The following is a 17,517-nucleotide window of genomic DNA, read 5'->3' as shown; positions in this document are numbered from 1 at the left end:
TGACTCTCACTGATATTGCTTCTTCCTCCCCAGCTCCTCTACATGTCTTACCTTGTAGAGTCACCAATAATCATTAATGACCTCTCTTTAACCCACCTCTTTCCAGTTCTTCACCATATCTTCTTTTGAATCTGGGACATCATTGATGATCTCCTTTTTCTCTGGTCCTTCCATAGCTCCTCTTGTTGATTTCTACTGATGCCCATCTCTGCTCTCTGGTTCCTCTTCGTATTTCCACATCTTGTCATATATTGGTGAAGTAGTTCTATTTTCTCAGGTTCCTGTCCAACTTTCTGCTTCATGAGTCTTTGTTTTATTGGTTTCCTTCTCCCATCCATTACTGATCTTTGATAAGATCCTTGCACATGTTAATATCCTTCACTCCTCTTTCCACTCTGTACCTTTTGCTCCATCTCAATGATTCATTAACATGCATCTCTTATTTCTCTCCATGTTTTTATTTGTTTATTGAGAACAAGGTGTTTTACTCAGAAACACAAACGTTGCACAGTTGATCTTCACAATCCTGCAGGCTGTGCTTTACAAAAAATACCTCGTCGTATGTGATTGATGTCCTTCGTCACAACACTTTCTCCCTCTGATCGCTCCCCTCACCTTACTCTCTTAAGACTCCATGCCACTTTTGGAGTTCTTCCATCTCACGTACTCTATATTCCTTTCATATATTAATTTGTTGAGGGAATCGTGTGTTATTGGTATCCTCCTTGCTTCCCTTTGTGATTCCTCTCCATGTCTTTGCATGTAGTATCTCGGGGTCAATTATCTATTTTAAACTTGTTCACTCCCCACAGCTTCCTAGGCGGAGTGTTGTGACGAGTCACCAGTTTCTTATGCCTATTTATGTTTAGAAGACAGTTTGAAGACAATGAGAGGGAGAGGTTGAGCGAGGGTGAGAGACAAAAAACATACATGCCGGATAAAGCTGAGAAACAGCAGGTTGTTCTCCTGTCTGAGTGAACTTTAGCATGCAAAGTGCCAATTCCTTCCTGTGTTAGGAAATACACAAACAAGGTCTTGCTCTGCTAAAACCAAAGACGATATGCAGGTGCTCAAATGCTGCAAGGTCCAAACCATTGGGAAGTAGTTAAGCTGCTGCAAGCCGAAGGAGCTGAGATGACGAAAGCCCAATCTGCTGGCAAACTGCTGGGATGATGCAACCCCAAGCCGATGGGATGGTGCTGAGATCCTGCAAGCGCCAAGCCTCTGGGAAGTTAGAGATGCTGCAAACTCCAAAGTACTGATAGAGGGGTGAACTGCGGCAAGAATCATGAGACTGAGATTCGGCCAGAATCCAGGAACTCCAGATTCCGGAAAGACTGACACAATGCTAGTGGACATAAACTGCTTGGAAGGGTCACCTTGAGAAGCAAGCAGACTAAGTGAAGTAAGACGACACTGTAGTCTGGGAATATGAGTGAAATCTCAAAGTGTTCCATGTATTAAAAAGAAAACAACCCAAAAGTACTACCTTAGCTAGTGTCACGATCCTGCTCGCCTGCCTCCCAGCACCGCTACATGTGCCTCTTCCTTTATTTCCTTGTTTTACCGCTGCAGTTTTGGACTAATCTAATTGCATGTTCCATTCCGGCTTTTGGGTTAAACCAGCACATGCATTCTGGGACATGTATGCTGTCCAGAAGGCAGAGGGCTGGAGGAGGCATACTAAATACATTTGTTTGCAGCAAGCTAAGAGCTGCAGATGGCCTGATTGCAGTCACCTGTTCCAAGCTACTGCAGGCTAGGCTGCAGAGAGCTGGAGAGCACTTGATTAGAAACCACTGCTGCTACTGCTGCAGGCTACTGAAGCCAGGGCTGGGCATAATTGAACACAGCTGCCAGAGTCTGCAATCAGCTCCACCCTGCTGGCTGGGTTGGCCTTTATAAGCTCACTTTGAACAGAAGCAGTTGTCGGTCAACTGCTTCCACTGGGAGTTCGTGCTGGTGCTCCTGTTACCAGTTTTTGACATTTCCTGGAAATCCTCTTTTGGCCTTTTGATTTCTGTTGCTGTTGATGCTTGCAGCTCCCTTTCCAGTCTGCTGCAGCCTTCTGCCCTGCTCCTCTAGGCTCCAATCTGGCAGCTCTGCCACACTCTGCTGCCTTCCGCCCTGTTCTTCTGGGCTCCCACCTGACGGCTCTGCCGCACTCCACTGCCTTCCGCCCTTCTCCTCTGGGCTCCCACCTGACGGCTCTGCCACACTCCGCTGCCTTCCGCCCTGCTCCGCTGGGCTCCCACCTAACTGCTCTGCAACACCACGGTGCCTAACTCCCTGCTCCTCTGGGCTCCCACATGATGGCTCTGCCGCACTCCACTGCCTTCCGCCCTGCTTCTCTGGGCTCCAGCCTGACGGCTCTGCCCCATTCCGCTGCCTTCCGCCCTGCTCCTCTGGGCTCCCGCCTGACAGCTTTGCCGCATTCTGCTGCCTTCTGCCCTTCTCCTCTGGGCTTCCCTGCCTGGCAGCCTTGCCACACTCCTCTGCCTTCTGCCCTGTTCCTCTAGGCTCCTTGCCTTGCAACCTGCCTGTTCTAGCTTCTGATATCCTATCCTGTCCTCTACCTGGTTATTTCTTTCAACACTGCTTTCTAATTGTATACATCTTGGTCCACTGTGGTGTCTCCACTTGAATCCGTTTTACAGTGTGACCCTTGGTTGGTCTCCGTTCAGATCAGATAAGGGAAGATTTCTGTTGCCTTCACGTAGTCCGTTGAAGTCGTACCTGCCTCAGTATATGGTCTTTAAGTTTTACCCTTGCACTGAGTACAACAGTTTCCTCGGCACGCCCAAGTCAAGGACTTGCTGTATGACTGTTGTTAAGAGTAATCTGCTGGTACCTATTCCAAGGGCTTTCCTTAATCCCTGGAGACCCCTTATCATATTCCAGTACACCCTTATTTCTGATCAATCCAAGTTGCCCAGTGTACTTGCTTGTCTTTGCCTTTTCTCTGTCTCTTTGTTTACAACCTGCTCTTGCAGTTCCTGTGAATACCTGTTTCAACTAACAGCTTGGTATGTACCTTTTAATCTGCTATATTCTAGCATTGTCTCCGGAATCTCCCTTAATCTACTTGCATACAGTGAGAGATCGCCTCTGGCCTGTACTCTCCGCCTAGACTTCTGACAGCTAGCGAGACAGTGAACTGATTATGAGGAGCTGAAAAGCAGAGACTGGAAGACTAAGCCCAAACTGTATAATTGGAACTGTGTACACGATTATCATCCTGATCAATTCTCTTCAGTTTAATAAACCTTTATGAACCATACTTTCTGTTTCCATTGACTACTTTGCAACTTCTCACAACGTATGGCTTAAGTGGTTGGATGTGGAGTCCCAAATAGAAAGTCCAACCCCATGGATCATGAGGACCAAAGCCTGGAAAACCTAAGTGAGACGAGAAGAAATGGTACTGATTTTTTCGGAGGTGGAAAACAAATGTTTTAATCCTTCTATTAGCTCAGACAGAGCGCAAGTAGATGATCTTTACAGTGCTTATAAACACATGATTCAGTATATGGAGGAAACACCCTAATTCAAGACACATCTTCGGGTGATGGTACTTCTTGGATATTATGGAAGAAATGCTCCCAGATGAGGGTCTGACAATAAATAAAAAGGTTTAGGTTGGAGCAAGGGTTGTGGATGAAGGTCACAGTGGGAACATTACTTTAATCCTCTTTCACTTGTCTTTCACTTGGGGAAGGACCCATTTGGAATGGGGAAACAGAATTTCTTAGCTAGTCTGTGAATGCATCTTGTATTCCTGCTTAGGAAAAACTCCTGAGGTGGAAGACACAAGTCAAGTTATTTGAGAGTTTAGGACAACAGACCATCCTCTAAGTGCGCAACCCAAAACTTCCATTAGAATGGAAAATGAGATCCTGACAGCAACCACAACTAAAGAACATCCAGAGTGCTTAATTTTCCCTGGCTTCGCATCAGAACAGCATGAAGACTCCATTCTTAAACATTAATTTAAACAAAATACCAGTTTGATAGACAGGATGTGAAGGGGTATATTTACTTCACTGAAAAGAGAAGATTTCTAGATGAAGTTGCACCTAATCGCAAGAGGATGGAGAAATGAAAGTAATTTTCATAGCACTTTCAGAAAGCTACAATGGTGTTTGCTCAAGGTACCTGGCAGATACACATTTGGGACAGCGCAAACGCAAGAATCTGTATTAAGTTAATTGTAATGGCCAGGATTATACAGCAAAATTAGGACATACATTATCAAACTTGCCAGAAAATCAGTCCTAATGGCATCCCAAAAGCATTCCTCTTCAGCTACTACTAGTGATTGACATACTCGTTGTGCGGATTATCCTGAATACTGTAGCATCCCTGGAACATTTGAATAATGCATTCAGATATATTATGGTCCTTCTTGACTGTGCTACTAGATATTTGGAAGTGTTTCCTTTCAAGACGGGTACTACCAAAAATGTCTTAAAGGTATTAGTTCCTTATTTCACTAGGGGAGGATGTTCTTGCTAAACACTGACAGATCACGGAACCACAGTCCTGTCTACAATTATTCAAAAGTTCAAGAACCATCTCAAGATCAAAACACTTTACACTTCCCCACTTCACCCTCAGACAGATCGACCATGGAGAGGGTCAATAAAACATTTTAAGACTATTGCAGAAAGTAGCTGACATGACTGGAATTGGCATGCTCTTTTACCTTTTGGTCCTGTTTTTTTCTTTTGTGTTCCTTTCGATTTCAGCGGTAAAATAAAGACCTTATAACATCAGAAATATCAACAGGACAAAGTAAGCATAATAACTAATTAACAGCATAAACTGCCAGACACACAGCTGCCTTACCATCCTGCCTTCTACCTTGCGCCCTATGCAAGAAGGCCCCAGGATGTGCTAGACATGTTAAGGGATGATGAGGAGGAACAAGAATATTGAAGTTACAAGAAAAACTAAAAATCCTATACCGAAACCCGCTGTTGATACAATAAATACTAGTGTTACTTACCTACTAGTGAAAACAAAATTATAGCCGAGTAGTGTGGACCCTACCTGAACACCGAAGTGTTTAGAATTCGTAACTACTATGACAGTCGGCCACATTGTCGAAAGAAAATTAAGGGTTTCCATGTCAACTGTTTGCAAAATTGAAATGAAGCATAAACGGATCAATCCGTATCAAACATTTTCAAACAAGAGGGCCATTCAGATCAGCATTGGGAACCCTTAAGAGACAGCCAGCCAAAAATGCCATAAGGTTTGTCCCCATCACAACGAAGGGCTTAACTACAGTCTTCATTTTTTTCAGAGAAACTGGGAAGAGTTACCACTTTAGAACTCCAACATGTAAAGTCATTCAACAAAGACCCAAAAGACACCACGCCCCCTGTATCTGGGAGGCATATTATAAAGAAAAGTTGAGAAGATGTTTAAATGTGGTGCCATTGAATAATTCTACAGCAAATGGGCATCTCCCATCACTCCCAAACTCAAACCAGATCAGAGTTAAAGATTTGATATTGACATTTTTGAAATGAGTGCATTTTTGGAGTTTGAGCTCAATTCCATGCCAAGGATTGACAACCTCTTGGAAAAATTGGTGAGATCTTTACCCCCTTAAATTTAACAAAAGCCTATTGTCAGTTAACAGTTCATCCAGAAGATAAATAATAGACTGTTTTTCACGTCACAAGGACTTTATCATTTTGAGATATTTGGTCTGCATGGGACCTCAATACTTTAGAATGCATAATGGATCAACTTTTGAGACCACATCAATTATACACTGGGAATGTATCTAAAAGATATTGTGATTCACAGTCCTGACGGAAATACCCACATGACCCACCAATCTTAGATTGGTCTGCTCCAGTTTTAGGATTGAAGGACTTGGTGCTAAACCTGCCAAAGGCTCTCTAACTACCTCTTTGATCCAATATTTTGGGTAGCACATCCTGAATGGATAATTAAGTTTCAATTTATGACTGTTGCAGCTATTTAGAACATCCTTGTTTTGGTCTCATTGGAGGTTTGTATCAAATTTTGGTAATCTAGGCATAGAGATTAATCTCTTACCAAACATCCTGCCCAGTTTAAGAAACTCATGGTGCCAATAGTAAAGACAGACACAAGTGATCAGTTCAAGGGTGTTTATTAAACTGTATAATGGGTGACCTAAACGCCTAATCTAAACCTAAGATGGGAGCAAGCTACGACCATCAAAAAATAATAACACTGTCTAAGTGGAGTCTAGTCAAATCAAAGGGGCATATACTAAAAAAAACTATTGCCAATCCTTAACTCTATGCTACAAAAATAGTGTGGTATAATGTTCACAAGAAAAGAAAGAAGTGTTCACAAAATAAGTCAGGGAGGTATAGCTGGGTTCTCCCTTCCCCAAGTTTTTAGCACAGGACAAGGCGGGACTCCCGAGCACAGCACACTCCTGGGCCTCTCCAGCACGAGGACACAGTTCCTTTCAACGATACCAGGACCAGTTGGGGCCAAGTCTCTCTTCTGCAAAGTCTCTTGCCTTAGAAGGCCTGATGGACCATAAACAACAAACAAACAAAAGTTCCTTCAGTAACCTTTCACATTGGGCGATTGCTCTTCGCCCCTCAGCCGGGCTCTGATCCCTCTTGCAACTTGGGCTCCCCTCAGTCAGGTTCACTAAGGCCTTTCATTCACAATGTCGGCAGCTTGTAACATTCAAGAGTTTTAATGACTTTTTAAACAATCATCCACTATGGACATCCCTCGGTCGGCTTCACTCTTGTCAACAAAATGTTCTCGGGTTTTTTATGCTTCACCACGATTTGCTGGCATCCCTCAGCCTGGTTCACATTTGCCAGATACACAGTTCACTTTGCTTTATCACAATACAGGATTTACTTCCCTTAGTTTCCAGTTTGGTATCCCTCTGTTGGAAGTCCGGCGGGGTCTAATGGCGGCGAGTGTTGGCAGCCTGCAAGGGTCCGGAGACCCGCCATCGATGCAGTGTTGTTTGGCCACACCCCCCTCACGCCTCCATCTCTGTAACTTCTTGGGACTACCCCAACAGGGCCAAAGCCAGGCGGGGTCTAAGGGCGGCGTGTGTTGGCAGCCTGCAGGGTGTTTGCGGCATCTCAGGGCATACCACTAGAGTACTGATTGGCTGAAAGATCTCACATCAGCCCCCCGTGAAAGCAAGGTGAGAGCAAGCCTAAAACTTGCATTGGTGAGGAGGGTTCTGTGGACAATTCAGGCGGTTGACTGTTTCCTCAGAAGGGTCCTGGCTGCATGCAACTTTGGAACATTTTAATAATGGAAAGCAGTGGAAACCCAATAAGGGAGGCCCCACTTAACTAAGCGAAGTTGCTAGCAGCAGTGATGGGCAAAAATCCCCTAGACACCCCTATTGACTGTACCTTGTTATCTGGCACCGCCTTGGGGCCCACTGGCCCATCCCTTGTTCCTGCACCATTCATAGTCCCCAATGCTGACTATCCTATGTGCACCAAAGCCCCCATGTTCCATGGATCTAGCAGATATAGCGCACTGTGCCGCCACGGCTAAGCCCGCCTCCAGTACTTTTGGCACCTGGGTTCTTCCAGTAGTGACTGGAGTGAGTATCTTTCTTCTACAAGGCCTGGGGGTAGCTAATTTCTGCACCTAATCCCACTCAGAGCTCCCAACCCTATTGAACATGTGGCCGCTTATGGCTCAAACTCGATCACAAATTCGTCAATTGAGGGTGCCTGCTCCACCAAGGGGGGGCAAGAGTGACCAGGTGCTTGTCGAACTGACAGCCATTAGGAAACTGCTCACAGTCCTAGTAGGAAACCAGGGGAAGGGAGGTGTAATGGCACAGGGGGAGCCTCCCATTGCCCGTCATGGGGTTAATAGGTCTGTCAACCTACTCCCGGAGTGCGCCATGGATGTGGACTGTGTGAAACCAGTAACACCGGTAGAACATGCAGCCTCTCTCAGCAGGGGGTACCCAGGAATCCGCCCCACATCAATGCCCCTCAAGAATCAATAACAAAGCCAACAAAGCCCCAAGAGTGCCGTATACTAAGTCAACGTACCCCTCAGTTGTGGGGCAACCACCATGTCCGGCAAAAGGTCCAAGTGCGAACGACCCTGGTGTATTTGGTCCTCAGCACAGGGGGAGCCTGTCTGGATGCTATGTTAAGGGTGGGTCTGGTCACCATAGTTTACCTTCATGAGGTACCAAAACTGGCAGAGAGCAAAAGGAACCAAGAGATGCCATACTGAACAAATGCCTGCACTGGTTACGGACTGTGAAAGGATGTGCTTTTGTATCAAGAGATTCTATGGTGGGATGCTACAGAATCGAAACAATGGCTCAAGCACCTATCACTCGAAGTGGCTATCTGGGAGTGGAGAGTGGCTAAGGGGGTTTTGTGACGATCCGTGTGGGATGGTTGCAAGGCCAAGGTTGGGATCTCAATCCGCCAGTATCCCCAGCAAGGTGCCATTGGCTGTTTTGGGGCCCCCTTATCTAACACTCCCCTAACTGGTGTGAACCTCATTCTTCTAGGACGACAACTGAGGCCCAACATTGATGGACCATCCTGACTTGGCACAATTTTGAATGGGGACGGTTTTTCACCTACTGTTGTTTTCCCCTCTTTTTTTTCTACCCATGGCACGATGTAATGTATTATGATTTTGTTTACTTCGTTTTTGTATTAGGATGCACGTTGATGGCCTCTTAGCCGAATAAAGTTTGTATTGATTGAGGGTTCACATTTGCCAGATACACAGTTGACTTTGCTTTATCACAATATGGGATTTACTTCCCTTAGTTTCTCGTTTGGCATCCCTCTGTCGGGTTCACGTAGCCATTCTAACACAGTTCATGATTTACTCATCTCATCAGAAAGCGGGGTTCCCTTCCCCTAGCTTTCTCTTGGTTTCCCTCTGTCGGTTCACACTCACCACAGTCTGAAGACAGTCTCTTTATATCCCTTAGGTTCTTCCCTCTACCTAAGTCATGTGTTTTAGCCCTCAGTCAGGCTTTCCTTAAAAACCCCAGCCAGGCTACACGCAGTTCTATGGACATAACTCACTTTGCATTCCTCCACGTATCAGACTTTAGAGTGTACAAGTGGTTTTGCTTAACCCTTGTATGACCACCTTGACACCTCACGCCGGCCTTCCCCCAAGGCCTCTTGGTTCTTGTAGTTTCAACACAACAAAAAGGTTCCAGTAAGAGTCCGTCAAATGAGCGCCCATGCAGCACCGGACCACTCTGCCACTGGACCTTCACTGGAGTTTCTTTAAAGTTCAAATACACAAGTTCGTTGTTCAAACAATGTTGCTGCCTGCAACCTTGGTCCCAGCACAGTTTGGTTTCCTATCGGTTCTCTGTGACTCACCGGCTTTGCTGACCTGTTGGAGTTTCTTGCCTCAGGAGTCAATGACCGCACCGGGAGGGCCCCATGCACCGTTGACAGCTGTCACACCATACGGCATTTGGACTTCCCGGTCTTATGATTCTCCTTTCAGAGGTTTTGCGGGGCTGAGTTGAAAAGGGCAAGGGCAATTCCCTCCTCATCGTCCTTTCAGGTCTCGCCGCCTTTCTCCTCCGTTTGAACTGCCAGTCTGGAATAGCTGCTTCCTTATGCGTTCAGCCTTGCTCGAAGTGTGCTCTTGTGCTCCGCCTTTTATCCCTGTGGCGAAGAGAAAAGGTAGTCAGGTGTGTGTAATTATCGGCAATTGCCCGACTCTGCCTGACCTTTGTGTTGGGACATGTTATGTAAACGGATCTTGTTAGTCCGTTGTTTGTCACAGTGTAGGAAAGTGTTTGTGTTGGAAAAGGGCAGGGGGGTAGAGTTTCGAGATATCCTACGAAGTAGGATGGAAAAAGGTATCATAAGGAAAGGGAAACCGCGTCTCACCCTTCGGTGTCCCACTTCCACTCCCCGAAGACCCCTCATCCAGGTGATCCTCCCCCACTGGTCCACCCCGAGAACTGGATCCAATAGCGATGGCTGTGTCCTGGCCACCTGGATGACAGATCCCCAGGGACTAGTAAGTGAGACACCTTCAGGTTTCTCACACCAGCCACATGGTCCAATTCTGAAATGGCTGCCTACATTTTTAAAGATTTTCCCCCCAGAGTGCTGAGCTGCAAAGCCTCAGGCCCAATCAGACTATGGCAAGAAGCCATCTAACTGCTGCAACCATTTGGGCAGCAGAAACTGGGGCTGCAAGGTATATAAATAGCCCCATTTCCTCATTGAGGACATTTGGAGACAATCAGAACACGGAGCAGAGAAGAGAACAAGGAGAGGGCGTTATGCCATGAAGATATACTTAAGGGGGTTGGAGGAAATATTATGAGGGAAGGTTGGTGTGGTAACATTTTAAAGATAATAGAAAAATATCAAGGAAGAGGTAGAGAGACTTGTTATGCATAAAATGCTGTTTTTGGATCGAAAGAGAAGGTTCGAGGAAAGATGGAAAATGAAAACTCAGAACATTTTTGGCAGGGAGAGGGTGGTGCTGTATGAGGAATAGTGTAGGAGGAAGAAAGGTTACAAAGGAAGAGAAATAAGTGGGCAAATGGATATCCAGCAAAGAACAAGCATTGGTCAAACTAAGAGAGGCAAAGGGGACAGATTGGCCCTGACCCAAGCGCATGCAATTGCCAAGCCAAGAGGGTCAAAAGCAAGGAGCGGTGGTGATTGGCAAGCGGTGGAGATAGAGGGTTATGAGCTGGTAAGCACCCAAGGGATCACAGCCAAGAAAGGTGAAGTTGCCAGTAGGCCTGTGCTCAAACGTTGGTAGGTTGGAAACCTAAAAGACCTCCAGCATGGACAAAAGAGAAATCAAAATGGACTAGCCGTGAGCTACACTCCAGACTTGTGTAATTGGCAAGTCCACCAATAACACTATAGAAAAGACACTCGGCAGCCGGTGACCCGCAGGCCCACTTGCGTACCTGGGATGAGTGAAAGATCAAGGTAAATCAAACCCTTAAGCAGGAGGATTATCCCGATAAATTGCCCTTGGCAAGGGGCTTGGGAATGGGCTGAAAATCCACTGAGATGGACTGAGAAGAAATAAACTACCACCTGACACCATCTGCATTGTTCTCTTTAACAAGTAGTCCTTGTGTTTGGAGAGCTATCAGAGAGTGAGTTACTTTGTTTTGTGAACCCTTTTCCTAAGAACATTTGTTGAACTTTGCCCCGGGGTGAATACTCTAACAAGACTGGCCTGTACTTTGTGTACATTCCCTTCCTTTAAATGTTTTCTGCCCTCACTGTGTTTATGGAGATGTATTCTACTTTAGTCTTCACATTTGCTCCAACCCGTTCCGTGATTTGTAAAAATGAAGAACTGTTGTTGAACCCTACTATGAGCCTCAAGTCTTCTGATGTTCCCGGACATTTGAAACCACGTATATTCCATGTTAACAATGTTATGTTCATGTTAGTCCTTTGTGCATTGTCAGGGGTTCCCATGTTGCGGGTTGTCGTGCACTTCCAGCTGGTGTTTGAGCAGAACCCAGGGAGCTCATTGGGAATTATTTAAACGCGACATGGACCTTTTTCCAACATGGGAGCTCACTGTATTTGCATGTACAGTCCTTTGACACATTGTATCCCCCCAACCTGAAAAAGAAGCAGATTCAACTTGCGAACATAAAGCCCATTCCCAGCCACCAGCCTCCCACGCCAGGAACAGAAACTTACCGGCCCCTCAATCCCCACCCCCCACTCTCTCCTCCCCAAAAAATAACCCCAAACAGTGAGTTCTATGCCTCTGGGCACAGGGAGATAGCAGCGGCTGGAATTGCTCCATGTGACAGAGGCCTATTAATATATAGATTGCTTTATTACCACTTGTTGGTGGGACTTTTGTACCGTGCTTCCTTTGCTTAAGAACATGTTTACACCTGTGAATAGAGTGCCGTAGAGGTAAGGGCATTTCAGGATATTTCAAGCTGGAGAGGTCTTTATGGCGACCTACTGGGTGACCCCCTCTGGTAAGGGATGTCCATTGCAAAACATTCCGCGGTCTCCGGGGACATAAAAAAGGATACTCTGCCATCGTGCACTACCCTAAGCTTGGCTGGGAATAGCATGGAGTAGTGGATTTCCTTTCTTCTCAGGATATTTTTCACTGCTTGAAATGTTTTTCGTTGGTCTTGTACTTGCGGGCTAAAGTCCGGAAAAAGACAAATGGTCGCCAAACCCCATCGTAGATACTTCTTTTCTCTGGCAGCCTGAAGTAGGATATCTCTGTCCCGATAGCTGGCAAATTGATCTATTTTTGCTTGTCGTTTATAGTTGCCCATAGTAGGGCGACAGGATGTAGTGTCACTTATGGGCTCCACAACAGGTTCTTGTGCCGGAAAGCACTACTCTCTCAGGGGGTTCCTCTGTCCGCCGTTTGGTGTATGCTGACCTGAGAACGATATTGTGGGCCCCAGAGGGAACACAGTCTTGGCTATCCTTTGTATATGGGGCCGTGAGTTGGGCTGGGTGAGGCCGCTATTCAAGGTGTCACCAGAGGACTGCGCATTCCCACACACAGGGTATTCAAGCAGAAAGGAGGTGTTACAGGGGGGTAAATGCGTGCTGTCTTAAGGAAGTTTCCAACGTAGTGAGCACACCAACCTCCCCTAACTCCTATGTACTCACTTGTATTCTCGTTGGTGCTGCCCAAATCACACGATTACCCAGAATACACAGCTGGATGGTCCCCCCCTCACGGGAGAGCGGGCAGCAGGACAGGGGTCTGCTTTGCTTCCGGTGTAAGAGTTGGGGGCCCCTCTTATGGGGCAGAGGGGGGGGGGGTGCAAGACGTTCAAGAAGTCCGGTCACCACAGCCAACCGGGGGACAGGGAGGCTCAGGGCCCCTCCTCCCATCCGGAGCTGTCAGCGGGAGGCAGCGATCAGAGGTTGAAATTGGTGTGGTCTCTGGCTCCCCGACAGGAAGAAAGTTGAGATGGCACGGGCACCGCAATACAATAGAATAGCGGGGAGGCCGGGTGTACTGCTATTTATGGTCTCCACGACAGATTCCAGCTCCAGAGATCAATGTGCTCTCAAGGGGCCCTCCCATCCTCTGTATGGTGTATGTAGGTATCAGAACGGGGGGGGGAGCAGCACCACCACCACTACACTACCGCTCATATAGGGCCATGTGACGGGCTAGGTGAGGCTGAAATTCGCAGAGGCCCGCTGTAATCCGGGCCGGAGTCACTGGGTATGGTGGAGGCATGTACCTGGCTCAGGGTATCCTGTGGTTGTGCTCCAATGCAGATCTGGTATTGCCTTTGCAGAAGCAGGGTCACAGAGATGCTGGGACCACACTGATTATTGTCAAATGCCCTCAGATGTCCAGTCCACTATAGCTGGGGTGTAGATAGAGTCCAGAAAGCAGGATAACGGCAGGATTTGTGTGGCCTCTGTTTGAGCCTTCTCAGGCAGCTGCCATTTTCCAGCCGCGCAACAGTACCCCCCCAAAGATTGGTTCTTTTCAAGGAGCTTACTATAGCATTGCACTGCTCCTTAGACAAGCACAGTAGACATATCTTGGTTTTGCAAATAAAGAGACATATTGCTTGTATTATTGCAAAAGAGAATAGCTTCTGCTATTGCTCCTATTCCTTTCAGAAATAACCTATTTCTTAGGTGCAGTCTTCAATAATGTGCATGAAGTGGGCATGCCAAATCGACTCAACCCTGATCCTACAATGCAGATACTTATTTGATCTACTACTGCCCCATTTGTTAAGTAGCTGGGCCAACTGGTAGGATGCCAAACCTGAGCATGATATAAAGAGACAGCGTATGTTTGGGCTTCAGTATATCCAGGTAGCTCTTGTAGCCTCCCTGCCACTTTAAAACTTGAGGACTACCATCTCCGGTTCCGGAAGCACCTCAAGACCTTCCTCTTTTCTTCTGCCTTCGCCCCCCCTCTCCCCTGCTGATCTGTTCTCTCTTGGCACTGTGCACCTGGCCACCCTCTGTCTTTTGGTCCCAGGTATCTTCTCATCCTGCCACCCTCCAGCACTGCCTCCGGGCCACCCCTTGCACTGGGGTCTGTATCTGTACCCATACAGCCCCCCCTTTTTCTTCCTGCACTTATCAGACTTACCCTGTCTGCTGCCTTAAACCTAGCACTTGCAAATTGCTGGCTGCATTACCACTGTTTGTTGTCTTTATTTATTTATTGTTATTTATCCATTTCTCCTCTGCTTCGCACTTTCCTCCTCTCCCCCCTTCCATGCACTTTTCCCCTCCCACTCTCCCATGCACTTGCTGTTCTCAATGTCACTGGGCCTAGTAAGATCGCTGTTTTATTCTCCCCTGTTCCCCTCCCTTGCCTTGTCGCGCTCTGAAACACTTGTGTACGAGCGCAATAGAAATAAAATATCAATCAATCAAAAACCCTGGAGTAACTTTATTAACCCAATATGCATATTATGAGAAGCATTATTGTCCCTTTATCCTTGTGGGATGGGTCTAAAGGTCATCACACCCACACGCAAGATGTTTTGACATGTTGAAGCCAAGGTAGCGAAGTGCCCCTTCTTGGTTGAGCACATCAAGAGCTGATTACCTTAACATGCTCAGATCTGGAACACTATATAGTCTCAACCATTAAGACAAAGGTCTGAACATCACAGTTTTGAAGATAAAGTTCTTCATGTAACAGAACTGCTGGTGTTCTGTGAGGCAACCCTAGCATTCATTTTAAGAATTTATTTTCAGTAACACAAAGGTTTCTACACTTCCTGTAGGCTCAGATATCAGCCCTGTACAAGGATACTTGTTCGCTTGTAATTCGTAGGTCTCCAAGGCCGGTTTTATGACCCCATTGCCGTATTTATGCGCAAAGTTCGCAATGGCCCCAGAATACCTAGATAGGACAGTGCCTGATTTTGCCATTTGGTATCTGTGAAGCCTAGGTAATCAAATGATTTCACCTGTTCAATGGTACAACCTCCCCCCTCGAGTGGACCAGTAAGCAGCTTTCTTTTTGCTTCATCTTCTTGTAATTGATATCTAAACCTCTGCTGTCACAAAACATTTCAAAGCATATCAACTGTCTTTTTAGGCCAGCAGACGTTAATGAAACAAGTCTAGCGTCGTCTGTGTATAACAGCAATGGGCATTTCCCTAAAGCAAGGGTTAGGGAATCTGTGAACTGCTAGAAGTTTATCAATGATACCATTGTACAAGGAAAATAGCTTTGGGTCCAACACGCAAACCAGACGGAGACCTTTCTGCACCTTATAGGGGTCTGTGCTCTCCCCAGCCAGCCCCCATCTTATTACAGCTTTGTTGTCATTGTAGAGTAATAGAATTGAAGATAAAAGATCATGAGGTATTCCTAGTTGATATAGAAAATTCCAGAGCTTTGTTCGTGGGATAACAGTGAGGTCTGTGTGGTGGTCTATAAATGCAACTTACATGTTCATTTTCCTGAGCGTAACATATTTTCCAATTAATAAAAAAACGACCTGAAGTGAAACCCTGCTTGAAGGTGGTTTATTAGTAATTTATCAGTCAACCAGGTTTTTAGACGCCCTTGCAAAAATGTTTCCTATCATGTCCAGGAGCGAAATTGGGCAGTAGTTTTCAGGGTTTTCCCACCCACCTTTTTTTATAAAGGGGGATCATTTCTGATACAGTTCAAGATTTGGAAACCAAGTTGGTGGTGGCGATGGCATTAAACAGACACAAAAAGTAAGGAGCCTTCTATCATCACTGTTTTCTCTCTTCATTGTGTATTGTATAATTAGATGTCCTCTCGTTTTATGGATCCCCAATTGTAGAGCCCTCATATGCCGATGATGTCCTTCCTTCACCTCTCTCCAGTGCCTTTCCATATCCTCTCCTTTATGGTCATACTGTGTGATCGATGTATTTTTCCATTCTTTCTTATTATTTTTTTTGGTTTCTCTTCATATCTTAATCTGTTGTGTATTAATGTACCATTGTTGTCCTTTTCCCATCTACCTATGGTTACTCCCCTACTATTCGCTCTTGTTTATTCATGTGCCATAGCATATCCTGTTCAGCCCCTGTATGTTGTGGATTTCCTTCCCCATTTCTGGTTTTTCTTCGCATTACATCTATTTTGTCCAGGTTTATTTATATTATTTATTGGAAATTTGTATGGTGCCTATACACAAGTGTTTTCCAGGCGCTACAAGACAAGATGGGGGTGGGGGCGATTTGGAACATAGGAAAAAAGTAGAACAACAAAAACGGTCACATTAGTCTTGTGACAATCCTATCGTGCAAGTACATGACAAGGTGGTAAGTGCGGGGGGCGAGGGGGTAGATGTGTGGTGCCCACAAGGGTGTGGTAGGGCAGGTGCTAGACGGCCAAGGCGACAGGTGCCAGGGGAAGAGGAGGGGAAGGGAGGATGAGTGCGGCGGACAGGGAGGACCAAGTTGGGCTGGTCCAAGAAAGGGAGCCTGAGGGCAAGTGCTGGCACGGGATGCTGGGGGGACCGCTAGAGGGGTGGTCTGGCCCCTGTCTGACACTTAAGGGACCAGGCCCCAGTCGCATCAGTAGAGGAAGATTTAGCACAGGAGGGGGAGAGTGGAGGAAGAGGAGAAAACGAAAGTCTTGAGAAGTTTCTGGAACTTAAGACCCGGCTCAAGTTTGTGGGGGTGGGGAAGCCATTCCAGAGGGAGGAACCAGCCGAGTAAAGGGATATATCTCCCACTCTCTGCTTGGAGAAACGTTTGACCTGCAGAGCGTTGGAGCCGGAGGACTGAAGGTCCCTGGCCGAGAGGTATTTAGGAAGAGAGAGCTAGATGTAGAGAGGTCCCGGGCCCCAGACAGCCTTGTGGATGATGCAAAGGGTCTTGGATTTTATCCTTGCGGTCACCGGGAGCCAGTGAAGAAATTGTAGGGATGGAGAGATGCAGTCCCTGGGCTTGAAGCCAAGGATAAGTCTTGCCATTATTCTGGATTAGTTGAAGGGGGTAAAGGGAGGAGACAGGCAGATTGAGGAAAAGGCTGTTTCAGTAGTCCATCCTAGAGAGAACCAGGGCTCTGGAGACTTTGAGCTTCTGGGGGAAGGTGAGGAAAGGTAAACTGCCCCTGAGGAGGTGCAGCTGAAAGTTGGCCTTCTTGGCAAGGTTTGTGATGTGTGGCGAGAAAGAGAAAGAGGAGTCAAAGATGATCATAAGGCTTTTTGCCTCACCAGTGGGTGAGGGGAGAGGACCCAGGGAGTCAGGCCAGAGAGAAGTATGGGGGGCAAGGAGCAGGTGTCCCAATGAGAAGGATCACTGTCTTACTGGCATTAAGGCATATAATTGGCAGAGCACCATGCCTGAATAGCAGTGAGGCAGTCAGGTCTGAGGGAGGAGGAAGGGGGGGGTGGTAAAGGAAGGCAGCTTAAAAGAGAGCTGTGTGTCATCTGCGTAACACTAGAAATGAGTGGAGATCAGGTGGGCCAGAGGGGTCAGGTAGATGTTGAAGAGCCAGGGCGATAGGATAGAGACGTGAGGGCAGCACTAGTAGAGAGAG

General features: G+C 46.6%; 1 protein-coding gene across 1 annotated transcript in view; it reads left to right on the top strand.

Moving 5' to 3' along the window:
* The window catches only part of TM9SF1 (transmembrane 9 superfamily member 1), a 557,591-nt gene that overhangs the window by 534,770 nt on the left and 5,304 nt on the right, over positions 1–17,517 (top strand). The window lies entirely within an intron of this gene.

Source organism: Ambystoma mexicanum, chromosome 13 (genome assembly GCF_040938575.1).
Source record: "Ambystoma mexicanum isolate Mex_15411 chromosome 13, UKY_AmexF1_1, whole genome shotgun sequence".
In the NCBI taxonomy this organism is placed as follows: domain Eukaryota; kingdom Metazoa; phylum Chordata; class Amphibia; order Caudata; family Ambystomatidae; genus Ambystoma; species Ambystoma mexicanum.
This window is presented reverse-complemented; position numbering and strand designations above follow the sequence as displayed.